The sequence below is a fragment of the Herpailurus yagouaroundi genome, unplaced genomic scaffold (assembly GCF_014898765.1).
Source record: "Herpailurus yagouaroundi ecotype Mexico unplaced genomic scaffold, PumYag 140, whole genome shotgun sequence".
Lineage (NCBI taxonomy): Eukaryota > Metazoa > Chordata > Mammalia > Carnivora > Felidae > Herpailurus > Herpailurus yagouaroundi.
In genome coordinates, this window is record NW_024412395.1 from 23,072,455 (window position 1) to 23,091,437 (window position 18,983).

At 36.2% G+C, this 18,983-nt stretch overlaps 1 long non-coding RNA gene across 1 annotated transcript in view; it reads right to left on the reverse strand.

The window, feature by feature from the left end:
• LOC121030230 (uncharacterized) overlaps positions 1–3,557 on the reverse strand; it is a 63,623-nt gene extending 60,066 nt beyond the window's left edge. Inside the window, exon 1 of the long non-coding RNA XR_005790127.1 lies at positions 3,404–3,557. This is a non-coding gene — a long non-coding RNA (uncharacterized LOC121030230). The remainder of the gene's footprint in view (positions 1–3,403) is intronic.
• Positions 3,558–18,983: the final 15,426 nt, after the last annotated feature.

Here is an 18,983-nt window from a genome sequence, read left to right on the forward strand (position 1 = left end):
TCTATTTGAATTTTCAGCCATGATAAAAAGTTTGCAATTTCTGTAGTGTCACAGGAAAATCCCCCATGGCATTTTGTAATTCCCAATTTCCATAGCTGATTTCAACAGTCTGTCAAACTTCTGACAGCTGTAGCTTTTCTCTTCCGGAACACTGGAAAGACACTGTGTTAGAATATTATTTTGATAAATTAATGGGCCTTATAAGAATTCTGAAAGGCAAGAGACCAAATTTCTCTGCAGCTACACATATGGGGCTGATGGTTAAAGCTTAGGATCCCAGGTTTAGGATCTTTGGGAACAAATAAGTCTCAGTGTCAGATTGATGTAAACATTCTTAAGTAGAAAAAACTTACAAATCCCCATACTTGAGGGTCCACCTTAGAATAGTAAAATACGAATCTCTGAGATAAGACCTAGGTATGCACATGCGTGCACGCACACACACACACAGATGTATTTATAAAATATTTGATCTTAATATATAAAATCATATATGGTTTTAATATATAAGCAAGGTTTAAAACAATTATTTTGGGGCGCCTGGGTGGCGCAGTCGGTTAAGTGTCCGACTTCAGCCAGGTCACGATCTCGTGGTCCGGGAGTTCGAGCCCCGCGTCAGGCTCTGGGCTGATGGCTCGGAGCCTGGAGCCTGTTTCCGATTCTGTGTCTCCCTCTCTCTCTGCCCCTTCCCCGTTCATGCTCTGTCTCTCTCTGTCCCAAAAATAAATAAACGTTGAAAAAAAAATTAAAAAAAAATAAAATAAAACAATTATTCCAAGACTAAAGAGAAGAGGATATCAGGTTTTTTAATGTTTATTTATTTTTGAAAGAGAGAGAGAGAGATTGTAAGCAGGGGTGGGGCAGAGAGAGGAAGAGAGAGAGAGAATCAAAGCAGCCTCTGCACTGTCAGCGCAGAGCTGGAAGTGGGTCTCAAACTCACGGGTTGTGAGATCATGACCTGAGCCGGAACCAAGAGTCAGAAGCTCAACGGACTGAGCCACCCAGGCTTCCAGGGGTATCAGTTTGATAGGAGATGAAGGAGACTGGGAGCTGAGCCCAAGGTTTATCAACTAAAGATTTTTTGTCTACTATCAGGCACCATTAGGACTCTTAGCAGGGATCCACATATTGTTGCTTGGGATGATCCACTGAGAAATTGGGTTTGGAGGTACAAGGCATCTCCAAAGAAGAAAAGGGTCAGACACTGAAACCAGTTTCCAGACTGAGTAGAATCTGCATTCCCAATGCTGTCCCACCTACACTTGTCATTATTCTACTATACTCTAAGACAGGGATTAACAAACTACCATCTGCAAGCCTAATTTGGCCTACTGCTTTTTTTTGCATGGTCAACAGGCCAAAAACAATCTTTGCTTTTTTAATGTTAAAAGAAAGCTCAAAGAAAGAATATATTTTTTTGACATAGGAAAATTCAATTTCTATAGATGAAGTTTTATTGAATCACAGCCATGGTCATTTGTTTGCATATTGTCTGTGGCTATTTTCACACTATGAGGCAAAGTGCTACAGAGACTTCAAAGCTCATAAAATCTAAAATATGTACAATTTAGACTTTCTACTAGGTTCCTAGCACTGCTGTAACAAATTATCACAAACTTGGTGGCCTGAACAACAGAAATCTATCTTCTCCCTGTCCTAGAGGCTAAAAGTCCAAACTCAAGGTTTCATCAGAGTTATGCTACTTCCAGAGGCTCTAAGATTCCATTCTCTGCCTCTTTCAACTTCTGGTGGTTCCAGGTATTCCTTGGCTTGTGGATGCATCACTCCATTCTCTGCCTTGGTTTTCACGTGGCCTGTGCCCTGGGTATTCTCCACCTGTAAAACATGCACTTGTCATTGGATTTGGAGAATAACCCAGAATGATCTCATCTTAAGATTCTGACCTTAATGACATCTACAAAGGCCTTTTTTTTTTTTCCAAGGGGACACTTTATATCTTACTAGACTCCCTTATAGAAAAATTTTGTCTTGGTCTAGAATTTTAACTCAGCTATGGGAAAATGAGACTCTGGGAGAAAGGGATGGTAGACTGTAAGAACGTTTACATTTTGCTAGTGTGGGCTTTTGTTTTATTCAAAAGGGACAGGAAAGCCTGTTGGCTACTGGATGACTTTTACAGACAGTGAAGAGAATGCTATTGGTGAAATAAGGATTAATTCCACCCACACATAATTCCTTATTTTCCAACAACTACTACTTAAAATATGCCATATGTCAGGGAATTGATAACCAGTCCAGAGATTTGCCTTAGGTTTCAAAAACACCAGTAAATGCAAAGAAACAGGACCATGTTAAGCCGAAACTGCATAAGTAACTGACCTAGCTCAATTAAGACAACCCACTGACAGCCATATTCTCTTTTTATTGCTCTTGTTATGACTTTATAAAATTGAATCCTTGCTAGAAATTTGATCAAAGGAAATATGATGAAGTCTCTTCGAACACCCAGGGGGTGTCCTGCTGGCTTCCTAGAAACATGGAGGTTGGGATACTGTCAGAATCTGATGGCATGCCTTCCTGAGCCATGACTGTTTCTTTAAAGGCCCCTTTAAGGGAGGTAACACACTGAGCGTTCAATTATGATTACAGCACATCAAAGATAGTAAGAGCTCAGCCTGGACTGTGGTGTCACTGTGGGCATCTGGAGAGCCATAAGCCAGGAATCCTGCAGATGGAGAAAAACAAAAGACAGCCTTGGGCCAAAGGGAAGGGCTGGACCAGCACCCAGAATTCTAGACAAAAGAATCAGGCAGTTTGGACGTCTGCCTCCTCCATGGATCTGTGATTAAGAGGGTGGGAAGACATTTGGCTTTCTGGCTGATTGTTGGGTAAGGAGAATAGGAGGCAGAAATGCTGTCTCTTTCATGGTGTCACTGTAGATACCAAAAAAGGTTCAGCCCTAGAATCTGGAGGCAGCATTAGGGAGTAGAGTACCCATCAAAATGGAAATTGTTTATAGTGAACACAAAAGTCATCTAATTTTCCTCAGTAGAAATCATTTTAGTAAGAAATGGAATTTAACCTAAGAGGTATTTCTTTGTGAGTGATAAGATGTGAGAGATAATTGAAGCATAACTGAGGACTTTATAATATGTCCTAAAAAAGGTGACACTTTAATGTAACTGTGTAAAAGTAAATATACAAATATGCATATATATGTATGAGTATGCATATAAATGTGTATATACATACAAATATGTATATATAAACACATAATACACATTTAAATATGTGTATACATGTATACATACTCATAATAACCATATAAACACAACTGTTCAAATGCATAAGTATATATAATGGAACTGTAAGTGTAAATATATAAATAAAATATAGTTAATACATATAACTATAAAATCAACTAGATAGAAGGAAATCATACCTTGACTGCTATGAGATTGTTTGGGTGAAGGGGTCAATAAAGCACTGATGTCTAATGAAATTCACAGCATCATCTGAATATTCAAGGCATGAGGAATCCTGACCAATTGACATAATCTTGACATTTTTGTTGTTCTTTTAGGGTATCACTTTAACAGGACCTGTAGATGTGAAAATGAAGGCACGTATTTACTGTTTTTTTGTTTGTGTGTTTGTTTTTTGCCTTAGAGCAATGAAGACATCTAAAATAAATTGTTTTAATTGTGATATAATATTCTACATAGAAATAGAAAAAATGGACTAATTTTAGTGGAATTTTACTCATGCAAGTTAAATAACTTTTTTTCTAGATCTAGATTTATTCTTTTTCTGCCCAAACGTTATTTTTTCACAAGATATATATCTTTATCTTCTTATGTAGGCATTCGTTGCAAGACGTTCCAGAGCCAGTGATAGTTTATGAAGGTGCAGTCCTGGTTTCTATTTCCAGCTAAAGAAAAGAATGTAAAAAAGTAAATGAAATCTCTGGCTTGTGTTGTTACCTGGGCTATAGTACAAGCATCTCTGTCCAGGTGCTATTTAAAAGTGAATAATCTAGACTTCCTAAGCACACAATTGTCCCCATCACGGGGCCATGACATACTGTTGTGGTGAGGATGAGATTTCATTTGAATGAGAATTCTTTCTGTCATTCTCAAGCAGGAAATTAGGTCTGACTCAGACCAGAAGAGGAAAAGATTTGCTTCTATTCAGCACATGGGTAAAGTTGAACCATATTCTCAGGCTTGTAGATTCTGGGAGAATTTGCCCTGGTTGAAGTGAACTGGCCCTGCCACCTTGAGATTGGGAAGGTGAGGATGAATATAGAGGAAAAAATCAGGAAAGGAAGACCTTTAATGATTCTATTATTAAAAGAACCAGGGGAAGCAAAAGAATAGCCCCAGCTGGGTGTTAGTATAAAATGCTTAGTGAATGGACAAGCGGATGAGGAAAGAGAAGCAGACTAGCTGTGGATTGTGAGAGCTGGTGATTCGAGAGAGGTGGTAAAGCAGTACTGACTGGCTTTATGTTGGATGTCTCGAACGGTCGTAAAACGTGTCTGTAAAAAGATGAATGATGAACCAGTTCTGTTGCTGGTTGTGCTCCTGTGAACGTACAATTAGAAAGGGACACGCGTCTGTGCTCATATTCAAATAATAGACGACCACTAGTCATGTGAATACATGTGCAACTCAAGGTTTGTGGGTCATCTTGCTTGCTGGTTAACACCACCTTTAACTGGAGAAGGTACAACGTTATCTGTGTCTGCCTAGAGGATTATTTGACCTTCTTGGATTATAGTAGAGCAAATTGAGGGATGGCATAGAATTTATTAGACTTTGTAGGAGGCTGTGTATACTTGATGAGAGTTATCGGGGAATGATGGCTTTTGACAAGTAGAAAAAAGAGTGGTTTGGAGCACTGCATGAAGTGTGGGTATGTGAGATGGCTGAGAGACACAGGCATTGCAGTGTGATGCCCCTGCCCAATTAAAGCCGTATCTTTAGTAAATCATGGTCAAGCTGCATTGGATTCTTTCAGAAGCAAAAGAAAGAGGCAGAATTCTGTTTCAGGTTGGCATCATCAGGGAGGCAGGGTGGGTCTGGGAAGAACTGAAATATTCTTCTGTGGTTCAGGAGCAAAAGAGGGGGGAATAATAAGGGACTATGTTCAGGAATTTGAAATAGTATAGTAGACATAGGATTTATGCCTGAATTATGTAATCAAAGAATCAAAGCAAGATTATCTAAACTGTGAAAGGGTTAAAATGGGCCTATTACAAAAACAAAAACAAAAACAAAAGGAAAAAAACAAGAAAAAAAGGAACAAAACGAAACAAAAAAGTTAGAATGGAAAAACCCCAGAGAGTAAGGGCACATAGGGAATGAATTACTTCCCGCAAGAAGAACTAAGCATAGGACACAGTTCAAGGAAAATTAAAGCATAGACTTTCTTTTATAGATAAAATAAAGAAAGAAAAATAAAGCAGAAGAACCCCTAGGTGTAATGGAGAATAAATCAGTATCCTGTCAATGACTGCATATATGAGTGGTGAGTAATTACTGTCTAAGAAAGAAAGAAATTGAAAATTCCAAATAAATAGATGGGGAGGTGCCATGGTGCAAAGCAATTTTGTTTTAAAAGTAATAAACTGACACACCAAGATCTAGACACTTTTTTTCTGTCTTTGCAAATATCAGAAGGAGGCTTCTGAATCGATAACAATGTTTGTTTATCTTGAACCTGAGCCAAATAGTAGCAACAGTTGTGAGAGGATTGTGCATGAAAAAGGAGACTGGGGAATGAGGGACAAATGCTTTTTGTGAGAAAAAATGCTGTAACTGGGCTTCCCCCTCCCACCTCCCCTCCTTCCCTGCCCCCCCCCACCCCTGCCCCAGGGATCTGGAGACCAGGACAAATGAATCACACAATGGATTCCCTCCCCCATCATTTTTACAGAGCTGAACTGGGATTGAACAGACCAACATTCTCCCTCAAAAGAATACACACACACACACACACACACACACACACACAGAGGACAGAGCCTCAAACAAGCTGTTCATAACTTGAGTAAGTGAGGCAGTATGGTAGAGAAGAATTTATGTACTGATTAAAATAGCAATAAAGCTAACATTTATTGATTATATATGTTAGGCAATGTGCTAAACACTTTACATGCATTGTTTCACTTAATGCTCATAACAAACTTGTAAACAAGTAATAGCAATATCTCTATTTTACAGAAAAAGAAACATGTAAAAGAACCAGAAGTAAACGTACTTTGCCTAAAGTACAAGATTACCATCACTAGTAGTATTAAGTCTATCAAAGAGTTATTAAACACTTATTTTATATCAATAAGTATTCTAAAAATTCTTCCTACATTCACTCATTCAATTCTGCTGGTAATATTATTCTCATTTTACAGACGACAGTATAAATGTCAGTGCCGGTGTCTAAAACTAATAAGCAGATCCTACTGCTTATTTAACTTTTGGACTAAGCTAGTCATATATTTAAACTTTGGACTAGGCTAGACATGTACTATTTTCCCATGGACCTACCAGCGAAAGATACCCTCAAATCTCTGTGTGCCAGTCAATCTACCTGATCATCAATTTAAGGCTGTTTCCATGGCAGTGCTGATTGAAGAGGTTTTGATAAATAAAGAATAATGGTATCAAATCTTGCAGTTAATTAATATCCTTAACATATTACTAACTCTTACAGATATTGTGAAAAGAATGATAGTTAAAGCAAGGGACAATTTATGTGAAATTTATATCTTTAAAAAAAGAAAAAGATACACAGTTCAATATCAATTTTGAACATTAATATTTTCTAAGGCTATTGTACACAAAAATTTTTAATGCAGTTTTAAAATATATGGAAATTTTTTTAATGTTATTTATTTTTTGAGAAGAAAGAGACAGAGTGCCAGTGGGGGAGGGGCAGAGAGAGAGGGAGACACAGAATCCAAAGCAGGTTCCAGGCTCCAGGTTCCAAGCTGTCAGCACAGAGACCAACGCAGGGCTCGAACTCAGGAACTGTGAGATCATGACCTAAGCCAAAGTCACACACTTAACCGACTGAGCCATCCGGTGCCTCTATGGAAATTTTCTTAATAGAAAGCCAGAATTTGTGGTACTTATATTTCGGTTTGCATTATTCTTAAACATTTTCATCAATTCCAAGAAGCATAAGAAAAATAAGGAAAATGTGATGAGATTTTACATGAAATCCAAAGTATCAAACTTAAAGCACTAAGCTAGATCCTTCCAAAATTTTTTGGTGTTAAAATGTTTTTTTTTTCCTTTTAATGTGTAAATAAATACATATACAAACACATACACATAACAATTTCCTTAAAGTTTTTTTTTTTTATTTACTTGATGAAATCCAAACACCTGAATTCACTGATAGAGTCTATCTCCTTTTCTTTGAGTACAGTGATGTAAACTTTCCACTGCACTTAAGAAATATGACAAATTCTAAATGATGTTTTGGGAAAGAAAATACAAGTATCAAAATGAATTGTTTGTTTAAAATGTATTGTTTTGCAAAATATATACATATTTTTATATAAAACGGTAAAATCTGTGGTCATTCATTAGCTGACATTCATAAACCTTCAGTGAGAACCATGCTACACGCTCGCTATGAAGCAGCAAGAACCCACTCCCAGCCCAACCTCCCCACCAAGAATCATATTGAGCATGTACTGAGTTCTAGGTGTTATGACCAGGGGTTTGAAAGTAAAGTTCATGACCACTTGGGGTTCCAAATCTACTGGAGAGGGAAGCCTTGACACCAATAAGTATAGGAAGGTCGTTCTGAATGTATAAACAAAGAATTAGGGCCAGAATAATTGACAATTATATAATTAAACTGATACAGTTGAAAAGTATCCTATTTGATAATAGAAACCTGATGCTATGTCCAATAGGGGCACAAAATAAATAAAGCCTATTGGGGAGTTAGAGGTTGATGCAAGACAATGAATATTTTTAAATGTCGCATTTCCTGATGCTGGTTCTAAGAAAAAAAAGTTCTGTGAACAAAAAAGATTACAAGATGGGGGGCTGGGTGGTTCAGTCGGTTAAACATCCAACTTCGGCTCAGGTCACGATCTCATGGTACCTAGGTTCTAGCCCCGCGCTGGGATCTGTGCTGATAGCTCAGAGCCTGGAGCCTGGAACCTGCTTCAGATTCTGTGTCTCCCTCTCTCTCTGCCCCTCCCATACTCACACTCTGTATCTCTCTCTCTTTCTTAAAAATAAATAAACATTAAAAAAATTCAAAAAAGATTTTTTTAAATGATGGATGACAATTACCCATCTCATTTTTCAACAGATTAATAAGCATCTGACCTTTAACTGGCTCATTTCTCTAAGGATTCCAGTCTTGCTGAAAGAGCCAAATGTTAATGTAGATCCATCAAATCATTTGCTATCATTCAAGGCTTTTGATCAGTACTTGTAAAATTGTGTCAATAAGGAAAAGTTACTCCAGACATTACCAAAATCCTGGAGATTTCTGCAAAAATACTCCACGGGATTTTTTTCTTCCTTACATCAAAATTGTAAATTCTCCTGATCATAGAGAAGTCATCTAGTGAAAATTCAGATACAAGGTAAAAGCATACCTCACAATTGCTAATTTTCCCTGTTTGTACAATTGATCAATATGTTTATAGTCCCTGATAAAAACACTGTCTCATCCTAGATATGAGTGAGGATTTATCAAATACAATTGGGTCAGATTTATCAATACACATACTAGTGTCTCTGCTTCATTGTTCATCTAAGAACGAGTTACTATGGGAACAGTGGTAGTTCCGTGACTGGCCCAGTAAAAATATTCCATTTTAACAGGGATTCCTAGCACTTCATTCCTGAGGAAAATTTGCTTAAAAACCTGACATTTTCAAATACCAAACATTTAAAAAGTCATTTAAGAGCTGTGCTTTTAAAAATATTTCTCAACATAAAAAAGAAACCGCTCTGATAAGGAAGTCCACAAAATACTGATTAATAGGTAACACACTCATATAGATATTCTGGTCCACATTTAATTTGGCAGGAGTGCATAATGAATTTATCTATGGAGAATCTGGAAAAGATAGATGCAAATACAGACAATAATAATCTTTCAGAATTAACAACTAAATAATACACAAAAGAATAAGCCGTACAGGACAGCTAGGAGTTTTGTTTGCATGTGGTAACAACTGGCTTGGTCACAAGGGATATTCACCTCAAATATTTGAGGCCTTTATCTACATCTTGGACAAGTATTATCTGCGACCTCTTTCATCTATAACATTCTATTATCTAATAAGTCTTCTTCCTCCCAAAGAGGATATCTGTACCTAGAATAATTAACCTACAGAGCTATTCATAACAACAATACACCTCGCTATGTATTGTTCCCAAACGGTCAGGAATTAAGTAAAAAGCTGACTCAAGTAATTACATATTTTGTTTGAGTTACATCAAATGGATGGTTTTCATTAATATAATGCCAACAATAATTTTGGCATTTTGTGTCAGCATTGATAAATATTACAATTACAAAACAGTTATCAGAGTCCATTAAGGTTCAGTACGTTCAGCTTCTTCTCACAATGTGGATGTCAATTTGGCTAGTAAATACTATGACAAATTCATTTTTTCTAACTGTTGAATCTCAAGTACATAGCCCAATACGTGAAATATAGGCAATATTGATAAATATTAGCGAAATGGATAAATAAGTGTTCACGTTAGGTAGAATATATTGAAGAGAAATAAATATTTAAAAAGTAGTAATTTCTCAGTGCCCACTTATGTGGTGTCCTATGTCATGCTTTACATTGTCCAGCTCACCTATTCTCAGGAAATGTTTAAAAACTAGGACTTAGCGGGGCACGTGGGTGGATCAGTAGGTTAAGCATCTGACTTCAACTCAGGTCATGATCTCAAGGTTTGTGAGTTCAAGCCCCGCATTGGGCTCTGTGCTAACAGCTCAGAGACTGGAACCTGCTTCAGAATCTGTGTCTCATTCTCCCTCTGCCCCTCCCCCATTTGTGCTCTCTCTCAAAAATAAATAAATGTAAAAAAAGAAAAAAGAAAAAAAGAAAAGAAGTAGGACTTGGGAAGCATAAAATGAATTGCTTAATTAACAATCAGAATCCAACATCTCGTTTTTAATAAAGCAACAATAGAAAAAAATCATTTTTATTCCAAATTATTTTACCTTTAATTACTGCATTGAAACAATTATCCTCACCTTGCGTAAAATGATTTTCTTTCAATGACTGTTAAAACCTTATTTATAACTACGGTCACCATTTTGCTATTTTGTGTAGCATTTGAGTACCGGAATTAACAATAAATACTTTGTCAGAGAATAAGGAAAATGTTTCACGGATTTGCAGAGGTTGTAATCTTTAAAGGTAAGGATGACATATAAGAGGCATTTGAAAGGTTGATAAAAAGAAAATTGTAATTATAACTATTGATTATCTCATTTTGCTCCTCTAAGAATGAAAAAAGGGAGAGGAAATGACAAAAGATTCTTTCTTACCTGTAATCTCAGCTAAACATACATCTTCAAGTGTTGTTTTCCTAGAGTAAGAGCAAAATGAACTAAGGTGCTTTGATTCTTGAGCCCAAAGGGCTCCATTCTGATGTAAATTGACTTCTATTGTTTCTCCTACAGAGAATGTGTGTCTCCAGTGCAGTTACTCTTACATGATTTAATTAATGAGCATGAGTCAAATGTATTCAGACTTTATCCAAGAACAGTGAATTCTAGCAATATTTACAAGCTATTTGAAAGGATTCTTTTGCATTGCTGCTGGTTCTAAAAAGCAAGAACTGCCACCACGTTGGAGACTTGGGCAAAAAAATCACATGCAAACTAGTTTTCCCAGATTTACGGAATAAGTGAAACCAAAGTACTAGGGAAATCCATTTTTTAATGACCCACGATTGAACTGTGACTTTTCTCTGAGCCTGTCTCACATGCCCCTCCAATTTGGTTCAATACTTTTACCTCTGGCTTTATAAAAATAATGCTGGGCTCTAGGAAGTCAAATAAGTATAAATAAGTATAAATTTTTTTCTTTAAAGACTCATCTGATATGGGAATTAAAAAACCCCACATTTTATCTATCTTGTTCATCATTATGGTTTCAATTCAGCAAACATCCCCTAAAACCTCTGCTAGGCAGGCAGGATTCAAAGACAAAGCATAGTCCCATTTCATCTTAATGCTACTCATTTTGATGGCTCTCTTAAATTTTATTCACCAGGGAAAGCCACTGATTGGTAGTTTGACAGTATGTACTACGCTATTTTTCATTGAGGTCAACCCATTGTTTTTCATTTTAGTTAAAGTGTAAGCTCCTTGAGGACTGTGTTTTTTCACTATTTTCTCCCCAGTGCCCAGTAAAAACCTGACACATAGTTAAGTTTTAACGCAAACTCGTTCAACAAATGTCCTCTGCGGAATTAAAGATTCTTTCTGCAGGTGTTATCACACCTGAGAAGGATAAACTAAAGTATTCAAAGAATTTAGATATTTGCCTTCTCTTTCAGAATTTTAATATGTTTGGGGCAACAATCACAGCCATTTTAAAAATTTATTTCTATTTTATTTGTGCAAGTTTCTTTTACTCTATTGTTTAGAATACTTCGTTTGCTTTCTTTCCTTCTCAAATTGTTTGATGTGAAATGATGTGTATCAATCATCCATCCTACAGGGTTCTTCTCACTGCTTAAGCATGTAATAGATAGCAGAAGGGGAAACTGTATCGTCATGTTGGAAGAGCTTTTAAATGTCAATGAAAAGAGTTCAGAAACAGAAATACTCAGCAAGTCTGCCTGGCCGGCATGATAAGCTATGACTTTATACCCGCAAGCATGAATTAAAACGTTAATTCCAACAGCTTTGTTGTAACCCTAGTTTATCACAAATCCTCAGTGTTCAATTTTTCAGCATTTGCCAAATGTGCTGCCTATATACATGGTAATGATTCGGTTTGAATATTCAAATGCTTGGGCTTTCGATTGCATTTTATAATTAAAATAGTAACAAAGTGATTTTGGTATCTGTTGGCAGTTTCACTACCCCCCTGTGGTATTTCTCAAGGGATCTTTATACTATGAGTAAGGGGGAGGCAATGACCTTCTCTGCGAGCATGTGTCTACTGCTTATGACACAGATACAAAACATGAAACAGCATGTCTTTGGCACTTCTGAACCAAAACAAACAAAAAAAAAAACAATAAAACAAAACAAAACATGTGTTAGTTGGGTACACATTTTCTGTTATTTCATTCAGGAGAAAACTTGGCTCTTTATATTGTTCAAGATAGTCTTCATGGGGGTTATATAACTTTTAGTTAAAGTTTACCAACAGCAATAAATTTAGTCAAAACAAAAAAAATGCTTAAAAATAGTCAAACTCATTTAAATAGAATTTGGTAATTTCAAGTGAAAAAGACTTAAGCTACTTTTTTCTAATGTTATGAGTAGGGTGACAGCTGGCTATCTTTGAAGGGCAACTCTCTTCAACGTTGTTATTTCTCACCGTCATTAGCTAATAGGGTTTAGAATTCTAAGAAATTATGTTTAGGATATGAGCAGCAGACAGGTGATCTACCAAAAATCACCTCTACTTCACAACATTTGACTTAACTGAATAACTTAACTGAATTGATAACATATTTCACACATAGATTCAGGAACAATTTTGTTACTTCTGAGTACATGTTATAATGAGAAAATGAAAAAACCTAAAGCCTCATCAGAGTCACTACAGTTAAATAGATGGAATCTTTTTTAAGTAAAAAACATATTAAATCCCACTCTGTTTTATTAACAATCTAAATGTTATTTTCGCTTATGCATTGCCACTCAGACTATCAAATTACAAAATTCTGAACTTTCTTAAATTGTTTGTGTACATCTAGAAAACAAAAGCAAATGAACCAAACCACTGTATTTCCTTCTCTTTAAAAACATCTTACAATAAAAATAAAGGGATATTTTCTACTCTGTAAATAAATCCTTTCTCCTATTTATTGGTTTGTGTGAATTTGGTTTAATGTTGCTTATTGTTTATATCAGCCATGCAGACGGGGCCTCTCCCATCCCACACAATATACATGCACATTGAGGCAAATAGTACGGGAGCTCAAATAAGAAGGAAGCCAGCCAGAAGTCAGCCACAATATTCATTATTAGTGAAGTGCCTGGAAAAGTCATCAAAGTGCAGCTGGTCAGTGAGAGATAAAAAAAAAAAAAAAAAAGATGAAGATCCAGATTTCCAGATTCTATGACTCTTTAAATGAATGAGATAATGAGACCAGAGAAATGAGTTTCATACTGACTCAGAGAGCAGTGAGCTTTGCTCTCTTTCAGAAAGAACCTCAGAGAGTAGCTCAACTCAAGTCAACTCTCGCTAACGTATAACAAAAAGGAAAGGAAAATACAGAATAGGTGCATCATTTTGAAATTATTTTTTATAGTAAAAATAATCATCTCAAATAACTGTGTTGATTTGCGGTGAACATGTTTATCTTTTATTCTTTTATCATGAAGAACATTTATGAAAGAAATTGTCCTAATCTTCTGCTTTGAAAAGAAATTGTGTTGGTAAAATGATTTATCAGAAATAAAGGTGAGAAGTACATTTTATTATTACATTTTATTATTAAGTGAACGACATTGACTTTGGGACATGGGTTGGAAAAACTGACAATTATCTCAAATTCCCCATTTTTACCAATGAATGCATTGAATTAGATGGTCCCAAAGGTCTCTTGTAACTTTAAGATTCCATGGGTTATATAAGTTACTAAAGAAGCATAATTATATAGGTCACAGAAGTTACATAGATATCAATAACCTACAGCTGCATCTGACTTTTCTTCTACATTATATTATGGTATATAATGTAGATGGTAGTAAATATGAAGGTTTGTGGGGAAGATGAAAGAGAGGAAGAGCTGAAAAGCTGGTAGGTCAAGGAATTAAGTGATGGAGAGGTTACCAGTCGCTAAGGTCCTAGGGTTAATTAAACCCATGCATTAAGAAAAAAATCAGTTATATAATTACAGATTGCAATGTATTGCATTGGTTCAAACGTATTGGGCTTGAAACGTAAAAATCACCCAAATGCCACCTGCTTCACCAACCAATTACACAACCAGGCAGAAGCATTGTTATTTTAATTTTTCCATAGTAGTTTTGTGAATGCAGGTGCCATGAACAATCACATACAATTTCGTCTTCATGCCTATGCTAATTGGTGCTACCACTCACAGATATACCTTCCCAGAGAAGGAAGAGGGCTATAGAATCCTTAGGAAAAATAAAATTATGTAGAAAGATTTGCTTTTAAAAAACGTCCATTGCTCGCTCTCGCTCTCTCTCTCTCTGCCATATTATTTAGTGAATGCCAACTACATGCCAGGATGTGAGCTCTTTGGATGACCTACTTAAAGTCGGCTTGCACTTCGTCAGTTCAAAATCAAAGACTTGCGAGGCAGAGCGAGGACTCCGGAGGTCGTTTATCTCAGACCCCTGCCTGGAGGAGTCACTGTTCTAACCCATCCTAGACTGAGGTTGGATGAGGAGTTGTTTCCAAAGGACCCCAGGGTGCTATAGAAACTGTGCTGGTGACTCAGTTCTCTGCATTCTCCTTCGCAGTCAGGGCCCAATCAAAGTTCCTGAGAGGTGGAAAGGCCACCGCACGTTTAGATGTTCTGCCTTTCAAATGTACTCGAAATGAGTTTCTCACAATGAGCCGCCATTTAAAACTTCCTAGGCTACCTGAAAACTACAGATTTAACTGTTCCTTTAAAGAACTAAATTTCACTTGACATAGAGTCTTCTTTCTTTGCTTTACAGTGTCAGTCCACTTACCAGTCTTCCGTTTTCTGTCTATGTTGGACATTTAGTAGGTGCTTGGGCATCATTCAGTCATTTAGTGCCTCTAGAGGTGAGGCTTGCTGTGCCTATGAATGAGTTGTTTGTGAGTTTGTCAAAACCCTAAGTCACAGGGGCACTAAAGTGTATTTTATTTAAATACTGTAGGGAATAAAAAATAAAAAGTGGGCCAAATATTGATTGGCAAGTGACATCTTCACTTGGTTATCATGCAGATTTGTGTATATAAAATTCACCATATGTGCATATGCCTTTTTCTCATCTTTCTGAAGTATCTCATGAGAAACATTGCTGCACTGAGAAAAATGCTCCCCCCATCACAGACCAACTCTATCTTCAAATCCAGGTATTCAAATCACAATCACCAATAGATGTCATGGATCTCAAGAGGAGCAAGAGGAAGGCTGATTAATATGTCTTTGTCAATCCAAGGGCACATAGATGGTTCGGCCAATTAGGTGGCGGGCTCTTGATATCAGCTTAGGTCACTATCTCATGGTTCATGAGATCAAGCCCCACATAGGGCTCTATGCTGACAGTATAGAGCCTGTTTGGGATTCTCTCTCTCTCTCTCTCTGCCTGCCCATGCCACTCACATGAGGTCACACATGCACTCTCTCTCATTCTCTCTCAAAATAAACTTTAAAAATTAAAAAAAAAAATCTTTGTCAATCCAATCAGGACACTGGCAAAATAATTAGAAGTCTTTGTCAATCCAGTAAGATTACCGACAAAATTTCTTAGAGAACAATGACTCCTCCTTCATTTTTACACGCAAGAATAAAATATAATCCTCTCAATTCAAAGCTAATGGCACTAATAATGTGTGTTCAATGAGATGGATACATTATATATGAGATACAACCTTCCATTTGTATCTGTGCTATACATACATTATATATATTAAACACTCCCCTACTGATAAATTATAGAAAGAAGGAAAATAAGACTTCATGACAAACATTTGGGATCTTCCTAATATGAGAAGAAGAATCAATAAAACATGAATTTTATGACATTTTCTTGCTAGTCAGGCCAGAGTTCCTTCCTGGAAGGAAACATACAAAACTCATTCATATAAGAGAATCCAAGAGACCCATGTAACCTGACTTTCTAAAATTTAGGTGCCTGTATTTACTGTGTTTGTCTTTCATTTCTAAAGATATTTTACAATTTGGTATATTATAAAAGTAACTCTCAGAGCAGTGGATAAAAGTGACGTAAATAGTGTTTAACTCCCTAGAAAATATATGCAGTATTTTGCGTTACATGACTTAAGAGTCAGAAAATGTTTTGTTGTGGTGGTTTTTATTGTTTTTTTCTGTGAAGGGCCAAATAGTAAATATTTTTGGTTTTGCAGGTTTCTATCACTATTCAAGTCTGCTGTTACAGTGCGAAAGCAGCTGTAGACAGCATGAATAATTGATTTGGCTGGATTTGGCTCATTGTGAACCATGTTTGGCTCATGGGGTACAGTTTTCTAACCCCTTCCTTGGACCATAAAAATTTCAAGAAATATCAAAGATTTAAATGTAAAGTAATAAAACCATAAAATTATTGAAAAGTAAACTATACAGAAAAATCTTCTAATCTGGATGTCAAGATGTATTTTTCAATATTATCCCAAACCCCGAATTTAAAAAGAGTAATAAACTTGACCACATAAAATTAAAGAAAAACAATAAACATGGCAAAACCCGAAAAAAGATGACAAGTAATGGACTATAGAAAAACATATTTGCAACTCATGTCAGACAATAGACTAATATCTTACTATATAAAAATTCTTCCTCTAAAAACAAAAAGGGCAAAAGATGAGGAGACAGCACACACAGAATATAAACATAAATGAATCGCAAACGTGTACCTCATATGCTCAGTATCATTCATATCAAGAAAGTTTCAAGTTAAAATGGTCGAGAGTTACCATTTTTCAGGTCTATGATTGGCAAAGATCAAGACATTTGATAAAACATTATGTTCAGGGGAATGTGTAGAAATAGGACCACTGACACATTGCTGGAGTTGATGGATATCAATCTATTTTCTATGGAGGGCAATCAATGTTGTACTTAATTTTACATGACAAGGTTTCAAAATAATGAAAAGTTGACTTTTCCATTGATATTTTAAAGTTTGTTTTGATTGAAGTTTAACATTTATTGAATAAAAATCTAATGAAGCCTTAAAAGTCTTTACACTGATTAGTGCATCAAGCATCTGCAAGCAATGAAACTATCCTCATTTTAGTTCTTCAAAAGTCATTACCGTTTCATGCAGATAAAGATTTTTAAAGTATCGTAAAACTCATTATTTGGACGTCTTCCAGCCTGGATTGTAAATGACAGCTTTGCAGAACTCTTTGACATCACCTAAAGACATCACCTGTTTCATGTAGTTGTCAGTTAACTCATAAAGAATTTCTAATTTTCAAAGTATGTTTGATTATGAAAGGCTCTGGTGACATGTTTCTATATTTGAATTTCATGGCCCTTCAACTTTTTTTTTCAATAATTCTTAATTTTTGATAATCCTGCTGTGACTCACTACCTATAAAAAGTCCCCTTAACCACTTTTACCTCAGAGTGATCATCCAGCCTTGGGTGGTGTTCCTCAGGAGTATTGGTACACTTAACCTTTATCTACTACCTTCATATTGTTGGAGGAATCATGAAGTGAAGAAAATTACCTTCAGAATCTTTAGATACTGAAGACTGGAGAAGGCTGGAGCTAAAAATAAGGGTTCTTGATTTTCGTATAAAAAAACGTGGGATCGTATCAGGCAATCAAGCCTCCACAGGAAGTGTTTAGCACTGAAACGATCAGATAAGATACATGACTCAGAAACAACTCAGGTGTGTGGAAGCTGGATTTAATGACAGAAATCACAGGTAGAACATTCAATTGGATGGCTGTTATACTAGCCCATGTAAAAGGAAGGAAGATGATGATTGAAAACAGAAACTGACAATCGGGAAATTGTTAAATTAACTTTTAAGTCCATGTGTGTGTTTTGGAAGGAGTATTTCCTTATGTGGGGTTTCATTTTGCCCACTCACTCTAATACCTGTGATAAAACGGCATACTTACTGCTGCTAGGTAACTGTATTCGCTTTCTGGAGAAGAGATTTAAGAAAAGACACATTCTCCATTCAGTTTGAATAACATAGCTGCCATCTGCTTGGCATCAAGGCCCTTTTCTAGGATTAAGAAAAAGCGTTACTGGCACATGCTTCTCTACAGATAGCACCACATTCCCATTAATTCATAAGTTACCTCATATTTCAGATAGGTTTTGAAACCTTATCATTTATCCTTTCCCTACGAAAATCAGAGTTTTCACCTAGTCTTTTAACCAAGGTATTGTTTCCCATGGCACAAATACCACTTGAAGCACATGGGAGCATTGTGCAGCCTTGGAGAATAAAGTTTTCAGCAAATAATGAAACAAAACCTTTCATCTGGATGAGAAGTGCTGCATGAATGCAGCCATTTAATTGGATAGCACGTTGCTGGAATTTTTCACTTCATTTAAAAGAACAGACACCAGCTACCAGTCCACTGGTAAAAAATTTTTTCCACTTAAAATTTAAGTCCACTTAAAATTTTTTTCCAAGTCTAAAATGTCCAGATTTACAAGACAATGGATATGTCATCTCTGGAGATGCTGTATGCTTAGTGGGATTAATGCAGACATAATTCAAGCACTAGTTAGCATATTGACATTGATGATTTATACATTTCTATGATTCTTCATCCTGATTATCATATTCAGTCTGATCAAACAGAGCTATCGCCACAGAGAAGTTACAGGTCAGGACTCTGGGCTAGGCTCCCAGGCTTGTATCTAACTTCATCACTTAGGATTTCATTAACTGCGGATAAATTATTTAGTCTCTCAATACCTCAGTTTTCCCATATATAAATCGTAGATGACAATATTAGTTACTTCATATGGTGTTTTGTGAGTATTCAGTAAGTAAATACTTGTAAAGTGCTCAAATATGTCATAGCACATAGTAAGTGTTTAGTAAATGTAGTAATTATTGTTTTTAGTTCTTCCATATGGGGACAGAATTGGCTCAGGCCATTAGACA